Source organism: Mobula hypostoma, chromosome 1, assembly GCF_963921235.1.
Source record: "Mobula hypostoma chromosome 1, sMobHyp1.1, whole genome shotgun sequence".
NCBI classification, from domain to species: Eukaryota; Metazoa; Chordata; class Chondrichthyes; order Myliobatiformes; family Myliobatidae; genus Mobula; species Mobula hypostoma.
Window position 1 is genome coordinate 135,509,489 of NC_086097.1, and position 23,665 is coordinate 135,533,153.

General features: G+C 44.1%; 1 protein-coding gene across 2 annotated transcripts in view; it reads right to left on the minus strand.

Annotated features, from left to right (window-relative positions):
• Positions 1 to 20,927, minus strand: part of zhx2a (zinc fingers and homeoboxes 2a) — a 107,719-nt gene extending 86,792 nt beyond the window's left edge. For both annotated transcript variants that reach the window (XM_063056255.1, XM_063056264.1), the window contains exon 1: positions 20,673 to 20,927. The gene's annotated coding sequence lies outside the window, so the exon portion shown is untranslated. The remainder of the gene's footprint in view (positions 1 to 20,672) is intronic.
• Positions 20,928 to 23,665: the final 2,738 nt, after the last annotated feature.

Consider the following 23,665-nt stretch of genomic DNA (forward strand, 5'->3'; position numbering starts at 1 on the left):
TGCCGGGCCTGTTGTGTCCACAGAAACTCCAGTCTATGTGTTGCAAAGGACCTCCAATTCCAGCTGAGGCTTCCCTTGGGTAATGAAAGGACTCCTTTTTTATAGATGGCCATAAATCAGTTTTGTCCAAAAGTCCGACAGGACACAAAGATACCTGACGTGGTAACCAGACTTCCATACTATGTGTAATGACCAGCAGGAAAAGCGCACAGGACGGATAAAAACAATTACTAAAAGTGGAGAGAGGAACTAGCTCTGCTGTTTGTTAGAAACAGACTTTCAAATTCAATATTACGGTACCTCGTTTGTACATATGGGTGCCCACGGGTTAGGCATTAGTAACTACGAGACAGCCTGAATGCAACAAAGAATGCTAATATTTGCACAGTGAAAATATTTTGCGCAGGTTATTGTTCCCCATAGCTGCAAATTTACAGCATGAATGAATATGCCATTTGCAAATAATTCTTGTATACAAAAACTAGGGTAAATTTTCAAAAGATAACAAAATTATTCCTGAATGATTTAAAGTAATTGGTTTATGAAATGACTGATTAGTCTGATTAGCCACCCACCCACACAGAATTCTGTCAAGCATAAATAAGTCAGTGTAGGAAACGCACAACATTCACTCGATTATGGAGCTATACAGCAGATAAATGCCCTTTACCCCACTGAATCCTCATTAGCCATCCAACACCCAATTGCAATAATCCATTTTATTTTTCCACGTTGTGCTCAAATTCCTCCAGATTCTTCTACTCACCTTTACATTAGGGGCAATTTACAGCAGCCAATTAGCCTAGTCTTTGGGAAGTGGGAGGACACAGGAGCACTTGAAAGAAATCCAGCAATCACAGGAAGAATGGGAAAACACTGAACGTCAGGATTGAATCAGGGTTGCTGGAGCTTCAGGTAGAGTTCTACCAGCTGCACCTCATGACTTGTTTTGGTGCAATAGGAAGACTCTGGCTGATCCTGTCTTACTCTCAAACCTGTGTGCTCTCTGAAACTGACTGGCTTCAACAAGAATACAGCCTTCAGCTTTGTTTGCCTCATTATGGGTGAATGGGAAAGTTTTAAAAGATGGCCCAGGCTAGGCACAACTCAAATACCATCTATAAATTTGCTGACGATACAACCATTGTTGTATCTCAGATAGAGATGAGAAGGTGTACAGGAGTGAGATATGCCAACTGGTGGAGTGGTGTCGCAGCAACAACCTGGCACTCAGTGTCAGTAAGACAAAAGAGCTGATTGTGGAGTTCAGGAAGGGTAAGATGAATGAACACATACCAATCCTCACAGACGGAACAGAAGTGGGGAGAGTGAGCAGTTCCAAGTTCCTGGGGGTCAGGATCTCTGAGGACCTAACCTGGTCCCATCATATTGATGCAGTTATAAAGAAGGCAAGACAGCAGCTAAACTTCATTAGGAGTTTGAAGAGATTTGGTATGTCAACAAATACACTCAAAAACTTCTATAGATGTACCTTGGAGAGCATTCTGACAGGGTACATCACTGTCTGGCATGGGGGGCGGGGGAAGGGGGCTACTGCACAGGACCAAAAGAAGCTGCAGAGGGTTGTAAATTTAGTCGGTTCCATCTTGGGTACTAGCCTACAAAGTACGCAAGTCATTTTCAAGGAGCAGTGTCTCAGAAAAGCGGTGTCCATTATTAAGGACCTCCCAGGGCATGCCCTTTTCTCACTGTTACCATCAGGTAGGAGGTACAGAAGCCTGAAGGCACACACTCAGCGATTCAAGAACAGCTTCTTCCCCTCTGCCAACCAATTCCTAAATGGGCTTTGAACCCATGAACACTACCACACTTTTAAAATATACATTGTTTCTTTTTTGCACGATTTTAATCTATTTCAATATACGTATACTGTAACTGATTTACTTATTTATTATTATTTCATTTTTCTCCCTCTTCTTCTATTTTATGTATTGCCTTGAACTGGTGCTAAGTTAACAAATTTCACGACACACACCAGTGATAATAAACCTGATTCGGATTCTGAAAGATTTTGCTGTTTATGTTTCAGGTCAAGACACCTCAACTGGACTGGATTGGCCCAGGTGAATGGTCTCTACCAGAAATATCATCTATCCATTTCCCTCCACGGATACTGCCTAACTTGCCGAGCTCCCGCAGCATTTTGTTCTTTGCCATAAGATTATCCATACTGTTAGAAGGAATGGGAAAGGGATATTTTATTTTATTACACAGGAAGGTCAATAGTCCATTTGGCTTATTACAAGGGGGTTGGAACATGAAGTCAATCTTATTGCTGTAGTATAGGGTTTTATTGAGTTCGCAACTGGAATATTTCAGATACATTTAGTCTTTCTACCCAAAGTATATTTGTCTTAGGATTGTAAAGACGATTCAACAAAAAAAACACGTTTATATGGCTCCTGCAGAGGAGGGGTCCTATCAGTCAGACTTCAATTCAAAAATCACAGAGGCCACCTTATAGGGGATACCTGTACTCCTGCTCATTAATGTAAATATCGAATCAACCAATCATGTGGCAGCAACCCAATGCATAAAAGTATGCAGACATGGTTATGAGGTTCATTTGTTGTTCAGACCAAACATCAGAATGGGGGAGAAATATGATCTAAGTGAGTTTGATCATGGAATGATTGTTGGTGCATGACAGGGTGGTTTAAGTATCTCAGAAACTGCTGATCACCTGGGAATTTCATACACAACAGTCTCTAGAGTTTACAGAGAATGGTGAGAAGAAAACAAAAAAAATTCAGTGAACAGCAGTTCTGTGGGCAAAAACACCTTGAGAGAGGTCGAAATAAGGTGCAGAAAGTTGTAAAATTAGTCAGCTCCATCATGGGTACACGGCTCTGTAGTATCCAAGGCATCTTCAAGGAGTTCTGTCTTAGGAAGACAGCGTCCACCATTAAGGACCCCCACCACCCAGGACATGCCCTCTTCACTGCTACCATGGGGAGGAGGTACAGAAACCTGAAGCCACACACTCAGCAATCAGCAATTCAAGAACAGCTTCTTCCCCTCTGCCATCTGATTTCTAAATGGACATCGAACACATGAACATTACCTCTCTACTTTTTTAAATTTCTGTTTTTACTCATTTTAACTTATTTAATAGACATATACACACTTACAGCAATTCAGTTTTTCCTCTACATTTATTTATCATATATTTCATTGCACTGCTGCCAATAAAGTTAATGAATTTCATGACATAATGCAGGTAATATTAAACCTGACTCTGATAACTATACAACATTTAAACCTCCCCATGCAATTACCTTTTTTTTTCCGTACCATGGTAGGTTCAGCAGAAAACACAAATACAATATCACTTCTCAGCTTTCTAAAACTCCAAAGAGTAGTACGGAATTCTAACCACATCGGGAATGTATGCATAAGAAAATCTCCAAGTCACTGAAAAAAAAATCAGGGACTGGAAGAGGGGGAGGAAACACACTGAAAAAGATTAATTGCTTTTTGCTCAGAGTAAAGACATATTGTACACATGAAGTTTCTTTCATTAAAAGATTTTAATCTTTTTTAAAACCAGTAGAACTCTCTCAAGTGAACTCAAATGTATTTATTTAATTGAGATACAGTGCACAATGGGCCCTCTGAACCACACGGTCCAGCAACTCCCTTTTAAACCCGAGCCTAGTCATGGGTCAATTTACAATGGCCAGTTAACCTACTAATCGGTACATCTTTGGACCGTAGGGAGGAAACCGGAGAGCCCGGACGACATCCACGCAGTCGCAGGAAGAACGTACAGGAAGTGAGCACGGGTCACTGATACCGTAAAAAGTGTTATGCTAGCCAGTATACTGCCGTGCATTTGCACAGTAGAAATGGAAGAATTTCTACCATACTCTACAGACTGCAGCCCAGTTACAATTGTAGTCAATTAGAGTCTGACAGCACGAAAGCAAGCCCTTTGGCCCAAAAGGTCTGTGATGATCAAGATGCCCCATCCTAGCTTGCTACATTTGCCAGCTTTTGGACCATAACCTTCTAAAACTTTCCAATCCATGTCCATAAAGATACCACGCTTTGTGTTAAAAAAAAGCCACTGAAGTTCCTTCTAAGTATCTGCCCTCTCACCATAAACCTATGCCCACTCGTTCTTAATACCTCAACTCCGGGAATAAGACTGGGTGCATTCACCCCATGACTTGATACACCTTTAGGATTATTCCTTAAAGCGCAGGAGACAGAAGTAAAGTCCTAGTCTGTTCAACCTCTTTCTATAACTCAATTCCCTTAAGTTCTGACAGTATCCCTGCCAACACTTTCTGCAACTTTTCCAGTTTAGTAACACCTTTTCTACAGCAGGGTGACCAAAACTAAACACAATACTCCAAGTGTGGCCTCAAGAGCACCCAGTATAACAGTACCTCCCAAATTTTATACTTAATCCCCTGACTTACAAAGGCAGTGAACCAAAAGCTTTTTTTTAAACCACACTGTCTATCTCTGACTCCACTTTGGTCTTGTACTATCAGGTCTCTGTTTAATAACATTCTCCAGGACCCTGCCATTCAGTGTGAAGGTTTTACCTGGATTTGACTTTCAAAGATGCAACACCCTACACTCAATCAAAATTGAAGTTCTATTTGCCTCTACTCGGCTCATGACTTAGCTGATTAGCCCATGTAATTTCTCATTGGCCACTAAAACCACCTATGTTAGTGCTTCCCGTAAACTTAATCACACTTTGTACATTCTAACTCAAGTAGTTAATCTAGATAATGAACGACAATGGGCCTAGCACTGACTCAACACACAGCACTTGTCACAGGCCACCCATCTGAGAAATACCCTTCCACCATCACCCTGCACTTTCTACCAAGAAGCCAATCTTGTATCCAATTAGCCAGCACTCCCTGGATTCCATGTAATCTAAACTTCCTGAGCAGCCCATCAGCATCCGCATCTTACCCTTGTCTAATTGTGATGCAAATATCTCAGCCAGGGCATCCACAATTTCTTCTGTAACCTCCCACGGTGTTCTTGGATAAACTTGGTCAAGCCCTACAGTTATTCACCCTCAGACCTTTTAAGACATCCAGCACCTCCTCTCCCATAATTTTATATAAACATATTTGAAATGGCCAATTACTTTATGACATTTAAAATAAGTACTCTTGCTTAATTTAATATCAACGCTAAAAAGGGGCACTCCCTTCTTAAAGGAACCATTTATAACAGACATCATTTCTCAGTTCAGCTAAATTATTAAACCTCTACAATGCATTTAGATTGGAAAATTAATATGCCCAGTCATTGCTATGAACATCTAGTGGCAACATACTCTACACATCTTGTTACATCCAGTAACATGATCTGCATGAGAAAGACATCGGCTACAGACATTCAGAATCTACATCCTTTAAAAAGAGAGTTCATGGTGTCACATTACAAGGTGTAGGAGGTGGTATTTTGCCACGCAATAAGAACAGCTCATATTTGGTCCATCAGTACCAGACTGGCCCTGCAAGATTTAGGAATAATTTGTCCTTTGCAATGAAGGCAACATTTTTGACTGTCAACATCTAGTTGCCGATGAGCTATTTGATAGATTATTTATAGTGTCTGTTATACAAGTAGGTGCAATGGTGCTCGCTGACAGACGGAAGGATATCAACGTACTGACGTGCTGCATGGTACCACAGCGGTTTTGTGTAAAACTATTATAGTGCCTGCGACCTGGGTTCAATTCTGCCGCTGCCTGTAAGATGCCTGTACACTCTTCCCGTGATCACCGGCGTTTCCTCCCACATTCCAAAGACGGACGGGTCAGTAGGTTAACTGGTAACATGGGTGTAATTGAGTGACATGGGCTTGTTGGGCCGGAAGGGCGTGCTACTGTGATGTGTCTCTAAATAATGCAAAAGGCAAAATATTTCAGAATCAATTGTCTAATTCAACATCAAGTCCTGAACGCTGCAACACTTCCAAATGGATGTAATCCATAGAAAGAAGCAACGCAAACAGAGTGGTAATGGGGACACTTCCGTCGTCATTGTTTTGGGGCACAGCACATAAAAGCAAGAAAGTCACATTGCAGCAGTTTAAAAATCTGGTTAGGCCACAGTGAGCATTGTGTGCAGTCTGGTCACCCCACTTCAGGAAGGATGTGGCAGCTCTGGAAAGGGTGCAGAAAAGGTTAAACAAGTTATTGCCTGGATTGGAGAATATCTGCTACAAGGAGAGTTTGGACAAACTTACATTGTTTACACAAACTTAGGTTGTTTAAAATTACGAGAGGTGTGCATAGGATAGACAGCAGAGTCTTTCCCTCCAGGGTAGAAATGTCAATTAGTAGAAGATACAGATTCAAGGTTATAGAGGTCAAAGTCTAAAGGAGATGCATATGACTTTTTTTAAGAAACGGTGGCAAGTGTGTGGAGAACTGCCATGGGAGGTGGTGGAAGCAGATATGATAGCAACTTGTAAGAGGCACACAAACAAGCAAGGAATGGAGAGATATAATCCACATGCAGGCTGATGGGATTAGTTTGATCAGCACTAATGGTGGGTCAAAGAACCAGCTCCCACGTGTACTGTTCTTCATTCTGAGAGATTCAAGAAATCCAAGATCGTTTAATGTCATCTCCAGTACACGGGTGTAAAGAATAATGAATTGATTGTTACTCCAGATCCACATTACAAAACACATTAAAATAAAGAACACAATAAATAAAAATCATAATCAATATAAATGCACGGGACAGCTTACATACACAGGTTGATTATTGGTCCATTGTACAGTAGTGTCTGTACACAAGGTGACTGACAGGAAGTTATAAGGTAGTGGTGGTGGGGCTGTGGTGCATAGAGATGTTGAACAGCTTCACTGCTTGGGGAAAGTAACTGTTCTTTTGAGTCAGGGGGCCCTGGTGTTGATGCTACATAGCCACCTCCCTGATGGGAGCAGGACAAACTGTCCACGTGTAAGGAAGAAGAGCTTATGTTGGACTTTACTAAAACAGTGAATAAGGCCAGAGTGGGAGGGGGACAAAGTCAAAAGGATAGGTGACTAGAAACTCAGGGTCACCTCTTTGAATTGAACAAAAGTACCTTCTTACTCTGATCTCTATCATTTCTTTTTAGTCTTGATAAAAGGGCCTTGGCCCGAAATCTCAACTGTTTACCCTTTTCCATAGATGCTGCCTGACCTGCTGAGTTCCTCCAGCATTTTGTGTGCGTTGGTTTGGATTTCCAGCACCTGCAGATTTTCTCATGTTTGTCGCCTAATGTTTGCCTGGGGATGTGATCGCCTGGTGAGCAGTGAATACACGGATGGCCGGTGATGTTGTGCAACTCAGGAGGTAATCAGTCTCCCCTGCTGTTACGGTTAATCTCTAACTGTGAGAACTAGCCACCTCCCCCTCCCCCCATGATATGTCAGAAGCATCCAACAATAACTCTGCTGATAAAGGCAAAGGGAGAAAGTAGTTGCTGTGACAAGATGAACTGCAGTCAGTCACTTAAGACTGCAGCAGCTCCTCTCCCATCTCTGATCTCTACTACCCAGGGGAAGGGGGGCAGCAGATACAAGGGACACCTTCACCAGTAGACTCCTCACTAAGTCACATCCCATTCGGACTTGGGAATCACTATGAATACACTCTGGCACAGTTAACACCAAACTCACTGAAAGGACGGCAGCAGGTCACTAACAAGGCTCTCTGTTACATCGTAAAGACAGTTAGAACGGTCCTGTTAACAGAGCCCTCGTCCTGTAGAGGAATAAAAGAAAATGACCAGAGCCCTCTTGCTGGAGGATGTGACTGATAGCTTTTAAGTCCAAGCTGGATGCTGTCCTGCAAAAGTCTGCCAGCTGCTATTTTCATATGAATTAGATCAATAATTATTCAGAGCATTTATATGGTGGCATAGCCGTTAGTACAACACTATTACAGTGCAGCTACCCCCAGGTTCAATTTCACTGTCGCCTGTGAGGAGTCTGTACATTCTCCTTGAGGGTTTCCTCCGGGTGCTCTGGTTTCCTCCCACATTCCAAAGACGTACAGGCTAGTAGATTAATTGGACAGCACTGGGTCTTTGGACTGGAAGAGCCCATTATCATGCTGTATCTCCAAATTAAAACAAAAAACAGATAATCCTGGAAATGCACAATGGGTTGGGCAGCACGTGAAGAGAGAGAGAGCAGTTAATGTCGCAGGACAATAACCTTTCGCAGAACTCGTCAATCTTTCCGATTCCCAGCTTCCATAGTATTTTACTTACTTTTTGAAATACAAGCGCAAAGTCAGAGAAAATTGCTGCTTCCCAATTTTATCTGAAAATACCTTGTTTCACCTCTGTAGGGGAAATTACTGTTCCCCCAACTCCTGACCTCTTAGGGGGCAAAAACAGCTTAGGACATAGAAGAGTGCAGAAAGGCCCTTTGGCCCATGAACTAATTAAAATAATGAATTCTAATCGCTTCAGTCAGTACAAGGATCCTATCCCTACCTGCATGTTAAAGTACCGAAGAGCCACTTAAAACACCTTTATTGTGTCTGCCTCCACCACCAACTCTGACAGCACGTTCCAGGCATTAGTGTCTTTAAAAAAAGACATCTTCTTTGAACTTTACTCCTTTCACCTTAAATGGATGCCTTCTACTATTTGGTGTTCCTACACTGAGAAAAAGATTATGACTATGTCCCTCACAATTTTATAAACTTCTATCAGGTTCTCCCCACCCCAGTCTCCAATGCTCAGAGAAGACAACCCCGGTTTGTCCATGCTCTCCGTATTAATCCTGACTCAGGTCTCAGACCTGAAGTGCTAACTCTTTCACTCCCCACAGACACTGCCTAACTTGCTGGGTGTTTTCAGCATTTTTGGGTTTTGTTGCAAATGTACCAACCGTGGCCATGCAGTAGGGAAACCACTGCACTCTGGTCGTCTTTGGGGGAAGGGGTGGGGTTAATGATCCAATGGACTCTAGAACAAGTTTATTTACACGTAGCCAGTGAATGTCCAGTCCCAAAATTCCTATCCCTGTGTAGTCGGGGAAAAACTGAATGGCCTAATTTTCAAAGCCATGTGTTCTAGCTGGAGCACCCACTTACTGAAAAAATTCAATACGTAGATGACACATTGATTGCTCTGTTCATAAACAGTCATCATCAGCAAATGTTGAATACAATCCCATTAAACACCAATAAATGACCCATCTGATAAGTGTTTACATCATTTCTGCCAAAAAAAAATCTATTTTACATGCTCTTGATCTCCTCAGTAACTTCCAATTTCCCTGGCCTGACCGGCTCATCATCATCCCTATACACCTCCATCCCCTGTCAAAAGGTCTGAGCTTAGAGCTCTCCACTTCTCTGAACAAAAGACCCAACTAGTTCCCCTCCACCTCAGCCTTCCTCTGTCTGGCAGAGCTGTTCCTCGCCCTCAACAGTTTTCCCTTCAGCTCCTCTCACTTTCTCCAGACTCAAGGGATAGCTAGGGCCCTCAGCTATGCCTGCCTATTCATTGCCTACGTAGAACAGTCCATGCTCCAAGCTTTCCCTGGTAATACTCCCAAACTCTTCCTGCATTACATTTGACGACTACATTTTTGCTGCTTCATGCACCTATGCCGAGCTTGCCAGTGTCACCAACTTTGCCAGCTTCCACCCTCCTCTTAAATTTACTTGGTCCATCTCTGAAACGTCCCTCCTCTTTCTCGATCTGTCTCCATCTCTGGAGATGAACAGTCAACTGATATCTTTTATAAACCTACTGATTCCTATGGTTATCTCCACTACACCTCTTCTTACCCCATCTTCTGTTAAAAATGCTATTGCCTTTTCTCAGCTGCATCTGTTCCCAGAATTGGGCTTTCCTTTCCAGGATATCAGAGATGTCCTCCTTCTTCAAAGAATGGGGTTTCAATCTCTCCACTATTGATGCTCGTCTCACCTGCATCTCCTCCATTTCCAAAACATCCACACTCACCCCATCTTCCTGCCACCTTAAGTGATAACCACCCCATTAGCCTCTGCATCCAAAACATTATCCTCTGCAATTTCCACCATCTCCAAAGGGATCCTACCACCAAACATATCTTTACCTCCTCTCCCTCCACCCCCAGCTTTCCGCAGGGATCGCACCTCCACCATTCCCTTGTCCATTCATCCCTCCCCTCTAAACTCCCTCCCAGCACGTGGGTTAAGTGCTACACTGGGATCTGTTGGGGTTGTCTTTTGTATCTGGCTCTCTTGATGTGGCTTCCTCTATATTGGTCAGACATCATAAATTGGGGGGCCACTTTGTCGAGCACCAGCAGAACTTCCCAGTGGCCAAACATTTTAATTCTGATTCCCATTCCCATTCTGACATATTGGTCCGTGGCTGCCTCTTGTGCCAAGATGAGGCCACCCTCAGGGTGGAGGAGCAACACCTTTATATTCTGTCTGGGTACCCTCCAACCTGGTGGCATGAATATCCATGTCTCCTTCCAAGTTAAAAAAACTTCTTCCTCCTCCCCTCTTCCTCTACTCCCCACTGTGGCCATTACCTCTTCTCACCTGCCTATCACTTCCCCCTGGTGCCCCTCCTCCTTCCCTTTCTCCGAGTCTTCTCTCTTCTTCTTCTATAAGAACCCTCCTTCTTCGGCCCTTCATCTTTCCCACCCACTTGGCTTCACCAGTCACATTCCAGCTATCCTCCTTCCCCTTCCCCCACCTTTTTATTCTAGTGCCTTGCCCTTTCCTTTCCAGTCCTGATGGATCCGAGTCTGAAGACAACCACCTCTTCTTTTCCATAGCTGCTGCCTGACCTGCTGAGCTCCTCCAACATTTTATGCATGTTGTCCTATTTTGAATTTCTTGCTTCTGAACAAAAATGGACCGCCTGTGACAGATACTGGAAGAGTTCCAGACAACATGAAGTTGCAAGCATTGGAAATGCAGAAAGATAAAGCCAACATCAAATATTTCACTGAAGCAGAATAAAACAGTGCATCAAAATGAGTGGTAGGAGGGTTCACCTTGGGATAATATTATAAACACAACCTGCCTCAGAACACTGCCCAGAAAGCACAATATTGGTTAACTGTGAGAAACGTTTTGTGAAACAGAACCAGGAGCACTAAGACTGACGCTTCAGTGTGACTGTTGTCAAGGCAACATCAGATAGGCAGTAATTTGAAACTGAAGCCACAAAACCAAGTACCCACTTTTTTTAAAATAATTGGTCTTAATGTTTAATCCTAATACAGGGGTTCCCCACCTGGGGTCCGCAGCATAAAAAAAGACTGGGAGCCCCTATTCGAACAGAAGCAAACCTGAATGTTTATCTGAATATTTGCTGATTCTGAAAAAGTGGCCACAAAAGTAGCTGAAAGGCGTCAGCTCAATTAACAGCATGGCTTCAACTGATGTAAATATACTCATAAACCGTGGGGCGCCACTGTAGCAAAGCAAATAGCGTGACACAGGGTGTCGGAGATAGGAGTTCAATCCTGGCATCCTCCCTGTGGAATGCGTGGGGTTTTTCCAGCTCCTTCGCTTTCCTCCCACAGTCCAAAGACGCAGCAGGTGGGTTAAATGGTTATTGTAAATCGTCCCTTGAGTAGGTTAGGGTTAAATTGGGATGGCCGGGGGCTACTGGGCGGTGTGGCTCAAAGGGCCTATTTCATGCTGTTATCTTTAATTTTAAAAAAATCAACACTGATGCTCAACACAGAATCGTTGGACAGTTTTGAGAATTAATAATAGTATGACTGGGAGAAACTAAGGGCAAAATTTAACTCTTAATCACCCTGTGAGATTTGCACAGGAGATTTGAAGCAAGAATTGAGTTATCAGGTGTACAGCATCTTTTGATCGGCTGTTAAACCCATGAACTGATCATGTAAAACTGAATGAGGAAATTTGACAATTTTAGAGTCAGGCAATTAATATTTGAAAGAAACAAGAACTCGTTAGCTGACTCCCCACCTCCCCCATCCCCAGATCGGCTGAGTCAAACATTCGAAAAGGTCAACTCAGATACAGTCAATCTGGTCAAACCAAACTTCACCAATGGACTCAGTTTCAAGGACTTGTGTAATGTTCTCAATATTTATTGCTTACTTATTATGATTTCTTTCTTTTTGTATTTGCACAGTTTGTTGTCTTTTGTACACTGGTCGAACACCCAAGTTGGTGCGACATTTCATTGATTCTACTATGGTTATCATTCTATTATGGATCTTTTGAGTATGCCCGCAAGACAATTAATCTCAGGGTTGTATATGATGACATATATAACCTTGAAGTTAATTTTCTTGCGGACATACTCATTAAATCCAATAACGGTATTAGAATCAATGAAAGACTGCACCAACAGGGCAGACAACCATCGTTCAAAAGACAAACTGAAAATATTAAAAATAAATAAATATCGAGAACATGAGGTGAAGAGTCCTTGAAAGTGTGTCCATTGGTTGTGGGAACAGTTCAGTGATGGGGTAAGTGAAGATGAGTGAAGTTGCCCCCTCTGGTTCAAGAGCCTCTTTGTTGAGGGGGTAATAAGTGTTCCTGAACCTGGTGGTGTGAGTCCTGAGGCTTTTGGACCTTCTTCCTGATGGCACCAGCGAGAAGAGAGCATGACCTGGGTGGTGGTGGGGGGGGGGGTCCCTGATGATGGATGGTGATTTCTTGTGACGACGCTCCGAGGAGATGTGATCAATGGTGGCGAGAGCTTTACCGTGATGGACTGGGCCGTATCCACTACTTTTTGTGGGATTTTTCATTCAAGAGGCGATTCCATACCCGCAGTATACTCTTCCCTACATCTACAGAAGTTTGGCAAAGCTTTAGATGTCATGCCGAATCTTACAACCTCCTAATAAAATAGAGGTGTTGCCGTGCTTTCTTCGTAATTGCTCTTACGCGCTGGACCCAGGACAGGTCCTCTGAAATGCTATCAAAGAATTCACATTGCTGACCCTCTCCACCTCTGATCTCCTGTCAAAGACGGGCTCATGGACCTCCGGTTACTCTCTCCTGAAGTCAATCAGCTCCTTGCTCTTGCTGACATCGAGTAAGAGGTTGTTCTGTGGAACCACTCAGCCAGATTTTCAATCTTCCTACGTGCTGATTCATCACCACCTTTGATTCGGCCAATGACATTGGTGTCATCAGCAAACTTAAATATGGCATTGGAGCTGTGCTTAGCCACACAGTCACAAGTTTAAAGTGAGTAGAGCAGGGGGCGAAGCACGCAGCTTGTGGGGAGGTGCTGGGGTCTGCAAGTGAGGAAATTGAGGGTCCAATTGCACAGTGATGTATTGAGCTCAAGGTCTTGAAGCTTATTGATTAGCGTTGAAGGGTATTGAATGCCGAGCTTTATTCCATAAAGAGCATTCTGTCTTTCCAGATGTTCCAAAGTTGAGTAAACAGCCAATGAGATGGCATCTACTGTGGACCTGTTATGCCAGTAGGTAAATTGGAGCAGATCCAAGTCGCTTCTCAAGCAGGAGTTGATGTATTTCATCAGCAACCTCTCAAAACACTTCACATCTGTGAATACAAGTGATACTGGAGGATAGTCACTGAGGTTGGTTACCAAGTTCTTGTTAGGCACCAGTATACCTGAAACCTGCTTGAAGCAGGTGGGTACCTCAGACTGCCAAAGTGAGAGGTTAAAGACCTCAGTGAACACTCCAGCCAGTTGAACATCACAAGACTATCATACCTAGTACCTAGTCTGGGCAGGATGCTTCACCCTCCTAAAGGCTGCTAGCACGTTAGTCTCGGAGACTGAAGTCACAGGATCATCGGAGCTGTGGGAGCTCATGATGGCTCTTCCATGTTCTGACAGTCAGAATTAGCCTAGACAGCATGAAGCTCATCTGGAAGTGAATCCCTGTTGTTGCCTCTCATTTGATTTTACATTTACAGGGGTGATAGCATTTAAGCCCTGCTCAGCATCCTTCGTTGATTCAAGTTTAGTGGGAATTGCCACTTTGCCCATGAGATGGCTTTCCTGAGATTGTACCTGGATACCTTGTAACTTTCTTCGTCACCAGAGCTTCTGGTTGGACAAGACTCTGAATGATTTTGTTGGGGGGGGGGAAACACTCATCTACAGCTGTTTTGATAAAGTCTGTGACAACCATAGTGTATTCATTCAGATCTACAGACAAACGCTCGAACACAGCCCAGTTGACCGACTCGAAGCAATCCCGTAGCCACTTCCTCTGCCTCCTGTGATCACTCCTTTGTTATCCTAATCTCTCTCGCCTCTGCCTGTACGCAGGTGGGAGAATGACAGCGAAGTGATCAACTTTCCCAAAATACAGTCTGGGCATGGAATGGTAGGCATTCCTTACCTTAGTATAACAGTGGTGTAGTGAGCAGAGAGCTCTGGTGCTGCAGGTTATAAGCTGATGGCAATTGGACAGGGATTTCGTCAAACAAGCCTGGTTGAAGAGATTTGAAATGTGCCAAGGATGGATTGTTTCTTGTTTGGAAATTGCATCATGCAAGATCTCAATATTTTAATTATAATCACCCACTGGTGGTATGAAAACTCTGGTGACAATCGCAGATGAGAACTCCCCAGGTAAAGAGAACAGACGGCATTCGAATGCGTTCTAGGTTGGAGGAACACAGGAGTTTGACAAAGTCGTCACATCAGAGCACTTTTTGCCTTTTCCAAATCAGTAGTTCGGTCCATCCTGTGAATCGAGAAGCCTTCAGGTCTGATCACAGCATCGTGGAATGCTGGGAGTAAGGCATGTCTTGGTCAAACATAGAACACAACAATCTCACATATCCAACAGCTAAACTATGAAAGGCAGAACACAATTAAAACTTATTTTTATATGCAGAATGCATCAATCACCTTCCACCCTCTGCCTCACCTCTATACAGAACATTTTTTTCGATACAGGGGTCTCAATCCAAAACATCAACAGTTCCTTTGCTTCCACAGATGCTGCCTGACCTGTGTTCTTCCAGCACTATACTTTCTCACTCTAGATTCCAGCACCTGCAGTCTCATGCCCCCTCTCCAACAATCAATGTGCTTTAGGTGGGGCCATTGTCTCACGGCTGCCACTGGCAGAAAGCCAAAGTCGCCCACAACCACGTTCAAGAAGAGCCAATTCCTTTCAACCATTTGGTATTTGAACTAATCAGCACAATCATAATCACTACAATTTAGCAACACTATGTCAACCTTTTTATTCAGGCAACTTCCCCCTTCCTTCTCAGTCCTGAAGAAGGGTCTCGGTCTGAAGCTTCGACTATACTCTTCTCCATAGATGCTGCCTGACCTGCTGAGCTCCTCCAGCATTCTGTCTGAGTTGCTTTGGATTTCCAGCAACTGCAGATTTTCTTGTGCTTGTGAATTACTACTCCACTGTGAAGTCTCTTCAAGGGATGCCTATCCCGATTTAATCTCTCTTTCGACAGGGGTTCAGTGAAACCCTCTCTCTCTGCTCCCTGTGATCTCTGCTGCCCTTTGACTCCCTGACCACGTGCTCACCCAGACCTGTTATCACAGCCACATCTTCACTGATCGCCTTCCAGCTAGCCTCTCCCCCCCCTTCCATCTTTTATTCAGACATCTTCCCCCTTCCTTTCCGGTCCTGAAGAAGGGTCTTGGCCTGATAGGTCTACTGTTTACTCGTTTCCATAGATGCTGCCTGACCTGCTGAGTTTCTCCAGCATTTTGTGAGAGTTGCTTTGGATTTCCAGCAAATGCAGACCTTCTTGTGTTCGCTATGACCACCTTGATAAAACTTTTTTAAAATAAGATAAAACTTTTTGTTCTAATTGTGCTCTTGCTTGCAAAAATAGTTTAATTTACATTTATATCTTTCTTGTCAATGCTGTTTGTATAATGTTATGTCTGTGTCATGTTGCTGCACAAGGGTTTTTCATTGCACTGATGCACAAGTGTGCTTTGTGTACATTACGATAAATGCAATTTCAACTATAAACCTGGATTTCTACGCTTTCTAGATCAATTACATCAAAGCGCTGATCATTTTAGAGTAGTCCCTAGATTTACCACAGAAAGTGTTACTCACCAGCCAGTGAAGAACCAGAACACCCGTATATAGAAAGTTCAAAGCCACGACAAGTTGAGAAGACATTTACCCTTTTTACTTTTGCAAGAATAATTAGCTACAGTTTAAAAACACAAACTGCAGGTCAGGAAAATGTGAAAAAAGTGCACACCATCCCCAGATTTTGCTGATTCACCACCGGATGTGGAACGTCACTTGCAATACCGGACATAGCACCCTTCTCTGTTGCTGCTCAACCACAGTAATTATTAAGAGTCAACCATCCTATTGTTTCTGGAGTCAGACGTAGACCAGCCCCAGCAAAAGCAGACTTCCTCTTCTGAAGTGTTTATTAGTGAACAAAAGGTACTTATATTTATTTGGAGATACAACGCAGAACAGGTCCTTTCCTTCCAGCAACCCACCCATCTAACTCTAGCCTAATCACAGGACATTTTACAATGACCGATTACCCTACTAAACAGTGCGCCTTTGGCCTGTGGGAGGACACTGGAGCACCCGGAGGAAACCCGTGCGGGTCACGCAGAGAACTTACAAACTCCTTTCAGATGGTGGCAGCATTGAACTCCGAAATGCAGAGCTGTAATAGCGCTGACTAACCGTTACTGTAAAGGGATTTTAAAAAGACTATTGAATAGTTTAGTTAACTGTCATGACAGGATTTGAACCCTTCTGTCTGGCTCTGACCGTGCCTCATAGCTGATAATCTTGTGCTGTCCTCTGGCTTCATTCCATTTGGCAGTCTCAATAACCCTCAAATAGGTGCACCACTAACCCCACCTTTGCCAAGGTTACACTTGCTAGAAAATTTAACTGAAGCAGAAACGTGCAATATCAAATAATATACAAAACCATAAAATTGGAGATGAAGATCACAAGATATGCAAAAACCAGGTATATCCAAGTTGCTCTGAAGCAAAAGGGTTCAGTTTTATTCCAGTCACAGCCTGTATGAGAAGTCCACACTCGACAGTTACAAACTTGCGTAGGTACACAGTCATAGAATTCTCACCCAACGCATTTTGAGTGGTTTATAAAAAAAACTCACGGTAATGCTCAAAAAGCCAAGATGAGCACATATTTAGTCCAAACTTCACTCAAGTTGAATGTAAAGCCAGCACAAGTCGGTAATCCAATACCACCTGTTGAAAGTTATCTGGAGAACATAGACCCTGCAAACACAGCTTTTGTCATCTCTCATTCTTCACAATCGCGCGTCCAAAATGGAGTATGTCAAGCGCTGATCAGTCTACCAGGACTGAATACATGCTTGGACATGTAGAAAGATGCATGCAATGCAACATCACTGCTCACAATAGCCTGATACATTTGTTCACATTTAGCTACTCCAGTTAAAATACAAGAACAGTTACATCAAGTAATTGCTGCACAACATTCAGTATTTGTAAGACTATTTTCTTAGACCTCTATGCATTCTACTCAGACATTACAAATGAGTAGAGACAAGAGTTTGCAGACACTGGAATCTGGGGCAAAGAGCAAGAACTGTGAGAAGAACTCAGGGGGTCGCACAGCATCTCCTCTGACAAAGATGGCTCTTATTTTGAGTCAAAGTCCTGCACCAGGATATAATTGAGAATACTTTATTACGTCACACCTCTTGTAATCAATCTAAGCTTATTTCTGATTTGAACACTTGATTTTACAATAATTCAGCATTATAAAAGAGATTATGGGACATTACTTAAACACATATTAAGTAATTTGTGGGAGGAACTTCGCAGGCCAGGCAGCATCTATGCAAATGAATGAACAGTCGATGTTTCGAAGGGTCTCAGTCCGAAACATCGACTACTTACTCCTCTCCATAGATGCTGCCCGACCTGCTGAGTTCCTCCAGCATTTTGTGTGTGCTGCTTGCTCTGGATTTCCAGTATCTGCAGAATTTCTTGCGTTTTAGATGAAGTAACAGTAATGTTTCTTCCTTCTAAATGACCAGCCCTTTTTAGTAGGCCTAGAACCAGAGTCAGGGTTGTACAACACAGAAACACTGCCTGCAGCACGACACATCCGCCCTGATTTTTTTTTTTGCCCAACTGTACAAATCCCATGTTCCCCATTAGGACCATATCCTTCAATACCCTGCCAATTTAAGAGTTTAAATGATTCTTAAACGCAGTAACTAGTATAAGCGTTTCAACCAAAGGTTTTGCTCAACAACCCAGATATGAATTGTGCTTAAGTGTTACAGTCTCAAGTCACAGAGGATGGAAATGGGTGCTTTGGTTCGACCAGTCCGTGCCGACCAAGATTCATTATCTAAGTTAGTGCCATTAACCTGCATTTGGCCCATATTTCCCTAAGCCCTTCTTATCCATGTACCTGTCCATTCAGCTTACAAATAGTGTTATCTTTTCAAACCTTGGAATCTCTAACTTCAAATCAGTCTCTTAAATAGTTAAACCACATGGAAATACGTTCCAGACAAAACATCAGCAGGGCATTCAGTGAAGACACCCAACTTCCAGTATCAGCAGGAGCACCACTGGAAACTGTTAATGTTTAACTGCTGAAGCCAGAACAAAAATCAAAACTGCAGACGCTGCAAACAGAAGCAGAAGATGATGGAAACACCCAGTGGGTCAGGCAGCGTTTGTAGAGAAAGAAATGCAAATATCCTTTCTGGTTAAAGACCCTTTGTTAGAGTAGGAATTTAGATCTGATGGAAGGTCTTAAACCCAAAGCACGAACTGTCTTGCCACGGATGTTGCCAGATCTGATGAGCGTTTCTGCTTTTGTTACAACTGCGAATAGCCTTTGCCTTCAACTAATGGTCAGGATCGAGGATGTTGTAGACATCAGTGTAATTCATCAGTGATGGAATGATACACACTGAGAATATGCAACTGTAGCTCCCCATACTGGTGACAAGACCTTTGCAAAGTCAGCCAAGAAAAAAAACACTTTAGTCAAAACATTACCCCCCTAAATTTCATAGAAATTCAACTTAAAATGTCCCAGAAAACACCACATTTCACATTGATATATCTGCGGTCAATGCAAAGTGAATGGAGTGTACACACAAGTTTTATAAAGATCTGATCTGCGGATGTTTGGAGGCTGAGAGGGTGCAGTGATCTGATACAAGCTGTACATTTATATAAATTAAATGTTTCTTGTTTTTATTCCATCACTTGAGCTAATGGAATAAAGCATACTAAGTGCTAGACGGTATTCACAGAACGTTCACGACTTGGAAGCTTATTCAGGGATAAACAATTCACACATTACCAGATTAACCAATGATTCCGTTTAGAGTTAATACGTTTATGAACAACTCACAATGTTTTAGAAACTACATGGCGCGTTCAGTGTTGCAATTGAACTTTTTCCTTGTTTCCAATATTTCACCAGATTAGCTTTAGGAAACCGCGCCACAAGGTTAAAGACATGACAACTCATGTTCAGGTACACACATGTATCTTCGGTGTCACAGACTCATACAGCACAGAAATAGTCAGCCCACTCTGTCCTATTTAACCCACTTACATAAATCCTTATATGACCTGCCGACTCAAGTTTCTGTCTTAATATCTCTGAGACATTGAGATTCTATCTGATTCCAACATCGTCCCTGATCCACATTCAGGTTGCAAAGTTAAAGGAAACACGACAAGGTGTGTCAATTTCAGAGCAGTGATGGAAGTGTAAAAGGATGGAAGGTCCTTAAGAGAGGAACAATCTGAGTTCACAGAGTGTGACTGTTGAGACCTAGGAGGGCACAAGGCAAGTAAAAACTCGCTTAGGCGACTGTGTACCCAGTGGGAGAGGGGTAGAATTGTTTCTTCATACCCTTTGGCATGGGACAGAGTTTGGGAAAACTTAAATCCAATGCAGTAAGTGAACAAAAGCCCCACACTCTCAAACCCAGTTGCTCTTGTCCCCAGAAACTGGGGCTCCAGCCAATCATGGCCTTTGGCTGATCCATAGATTAAGAGGGGAATTGTCTGGGCTTTAAATGGCCAAGTTTAGGTAAATTCAACTTCCAGCATTCCTGATCCCCTTCACTCTCTACCTATACCCCAATTCATTGGCAACCATAGATCACTACTCTTGTTTGCAGTCCACTAATCCACTCCCACTCCACAAACCATCTCCCAACCACTCACCTGCCTCACTCCCCCTCCCACTGCCATTCACCTTACCCCTTAAAACTCCTTCTTCCTTCCACCCCCCCATTCCACGCTCAGCTCTCCCAACAAGCCCCTCACTCTATTTCCTGCCCCCTCCCATACGGTAAACACTCACCCGCACCCCTTTTCCTCCCTCCCACCACCACCCCCGTCACGATGAGGAGGATTGCAAGCACTCTTTCACTTCCCCACCTCCCCGCCCAGACTTCCGAAGGAACAGAGGCCAGTGTGGCAGGAGCCGAGGGCGGACAGCATGCGAGGGGGAGCCGGGAGCAAGGCGACGCGGACGCCATGTTACGAGGCGGCCAGCCGGAGACATGTTTCAGTCGGCTCCCGCGCTGCCTGTGGCCCCGGCCCCGGGAAGAGCAGGGAGTTTGTAGGGGGTGGCGGCGGTCGGAGCGCGGGTACGAGCACCAGCTCGCCCTGCTGCACCGCGCCGTCAACCGGCCAAAGTTTCCTACCTGGATACATTGTAGCGCTTCTCCTGGTTACAATGAATCGCAGCACGGAATGTAGCAACATCGGGGAGACAGCCCCCGCGCCCGGCCACGTGACTCCAACGTCAGCGCCTGTATTTGCATACGATGCAAGCGGCCTCCTCCCTCGCCGTAAGTGTGTGTGTGGAGTGGGGCGGACAATGTTGCCGTTTCAGCGCCGGCTCCGTGTTCTGCCTCTGCCGTTCTGTGTCACATCTCTCATCCGAGCCCGGGAACTTGCTTTGCGGAGAACTGTTGATACAGACCACGTGCCTCCCCCCACCCTTGCGTAAAGAAATGACGCATTTCTCCACTTCAAAGTTTAGTTGGCAAAATAGGGGAGGATACTTTTAACGGCACGGGTGATGAATCAAGTTACGACTTCTTTTTAAACTGAGTACTTATTTTCAACTGCGTGAATAATGTGATACGCGACGATTTGCAGAGATGAATCCAGTTGCAACTTCGGTTTGTGAAAAAAAAAGTTCCAGGTCTAAGTGCATATCTCTAAATGTTTATTTACAGTGTGCGATATGTTGCGCAACGTCAATGAAATTGTAACTGCTGGAATCTGAAGGCAACACTAGAAGGGTAGATGAACTCAGGCCGTCGGACAGCATCTTTGGAGGGAGAAGCCAGTCAAGGTTTCTGGTCAGGGACAGGTCCTCACTTCTGGCGATATTTGAATCTTTAGATTAGATTATGAGAACACTCAGTCCACTTTTATTGTCATTTAGAAATGCATACATGCATTAAGAAATGATACAATGTTTCTCTGGAGTGTTATCACAGAAAACAGGACAACCCAAAGACAGACCCAGGGGGTCAGTGTGGACATGGTGGAGGATTACAAATACCTGGGGATGCAAATTGATATAAACTGGACTGGTCAAAGAACACTGAGGTTGTCTACAAGAAGGGTCAGAGCTGTCTCTATTTCCTGAGGAGACTGAGGTCCTTTAACATATGCCAGACGATGCTGAGGATGTTCTACGAGTCTGTGGTGGCCAGTGCTATCATGTTTGCTGTTGTGTGCTGGGGCAGCAGGCTGAGGGTAGCAGACACCAACAGGATCAACAAACTCATTCGTAAGGCCAGTGATGTTGTGGGGATGGAACTGGACTCTCTCACGGTGGTGTCTGAAAAGAGGAAGCTGTCTAAGTTGCATGCCATCTTGGTCAATGTCTCCCATAATGTACTGGTTGGGCACAGGAGTTCAGCCAGAGACTCATTCCACCGAGATGCAACACTGAGCGTCATAGGAAGTCATTCCTGCCTGTGGCCATCAAACTTTACAACTCCTCCCTTGGAGGGTTAGACATCCTGAGCCAATAGGCTGGTCCTGGACTTATTTCATAATTTACTGGCATAATTTTACATATTACTATTTAACTATTTATGGTTCTATTACTATTTATTATTTATGGTGCAACTGTAACAAAAACCAATTTCCCCCGGGATCAATAAAGTATGACTATGACTAATACTGACAGAACCACATAGTTATAACATATAGTTACAGCAGTGTAAAGCAATACCATAATTTGATGAAGAACAAACCATGGGCATGGTAAAAAAGTCTCAAGGTCCCCAAGTCAATCAGCTCCCTAGTCCCCGATAGCAGGCGGCAAAAGGGAGAAACTCCCTGCCATAAACCTCCAGGCACCGTCAACTTGCCGATGTCTTGGAAGCAGCTGACACTGAGTCCATCCATCCGAAAACTTTGAGCTTCTGACCGGCCCCTCCGATACAGCCTCCCGAGCGCCATCCTCTGCCGAGCGCCTTCGAGCTCGCCCCAGCCGCTGAAACAAGCAAAGCCAAGGATTCAGGGCCTTCTGCTCCAGAGATTCCGGTTACCACACAGTGGCAGCGAAGCGGGCATTTCAGAAGTTTTCCAGATGTTCCCCCGTACTCTCACATCCGTCTCCATCAAAGCAGAATTGTGCACGGTCCCCTACTTGAGAGATAACAGATACCATCACCAAAGAGGCCGCGCGTGCTGCCGTCTCGCCGCCATCTTCCCCTCTTCCCCCATCTGGAGCAAAACTCAAAGCCCTCCAGGAATTTGTGGGATCAGCCCTTTATCACTATAACAGATCACCTCCCAGCTTCCAATACAATTCGAGCGTGTCGGGGGCAGAACTGAGTCTCAGTCGCTATTACTAAGGAGAAGGTGCTCGGGAAGCTGAAATGTCTGAAGGTAGATAATTCACACAACATGCTGGAGGAACTCAGCAGGCCAAGCAGCATCTATGGGAAAAAAGTACAGTCAACGTTTCAGGCCAAAACCCTTTGGCAGGACTTGGGGAGAAAAAAGCTGAGGAGTAGATTTAAAAGGTGGGGGAAGGGGAGAGAGAATCAACCGGTGATAGGTGAAACCTGGAAGGGAGGGATGAAGTAAAGAGCTGGGAAGTTGATTGGTGAGATGAGAGAGAGGGAAATGGAGAAGGGAGTGGTGGTTGGGGGGCATTACTGGAAGTTTGAGAAATTGATGTTCATGCAATCAGGTTGGAGGCTACCCAAACAGAATATCTCCCAATCTACGTCGAGTCTCACTGACGTACAGGTGGCCACACCGGGAGCACTGAACACAGTAAGTGACCCCAACAGACTCACAGGTGCAGTGTTGCCTCATCTGGAAGGACTGCTTAGGGTGACTTCCTGTACATCGGTGAGACCCGACATACGTTGGGAGACTGCTTCGCCGAGCACCTACATTCCATCCACCAGAACAAGCGGGATCTCCTAGTGGCTGCACATTTTAATTCCACTTCCCATTCCCGTTCAGATATGTCCATCCAAGGCCTCCTCCACTGTCGGGATAAGGCCATACTAAGGATGGAGGAACAACACCTTATATTCTGTTTAGGTAGCCTCCAACCTGATGGCATGAACATCGAATTCTCAAACTTCCGGCAATGCCTCCCCACACCGCCCCCCCACTTCCTTCTCCATTTCCCATCCCCTTTCCCTCTTCT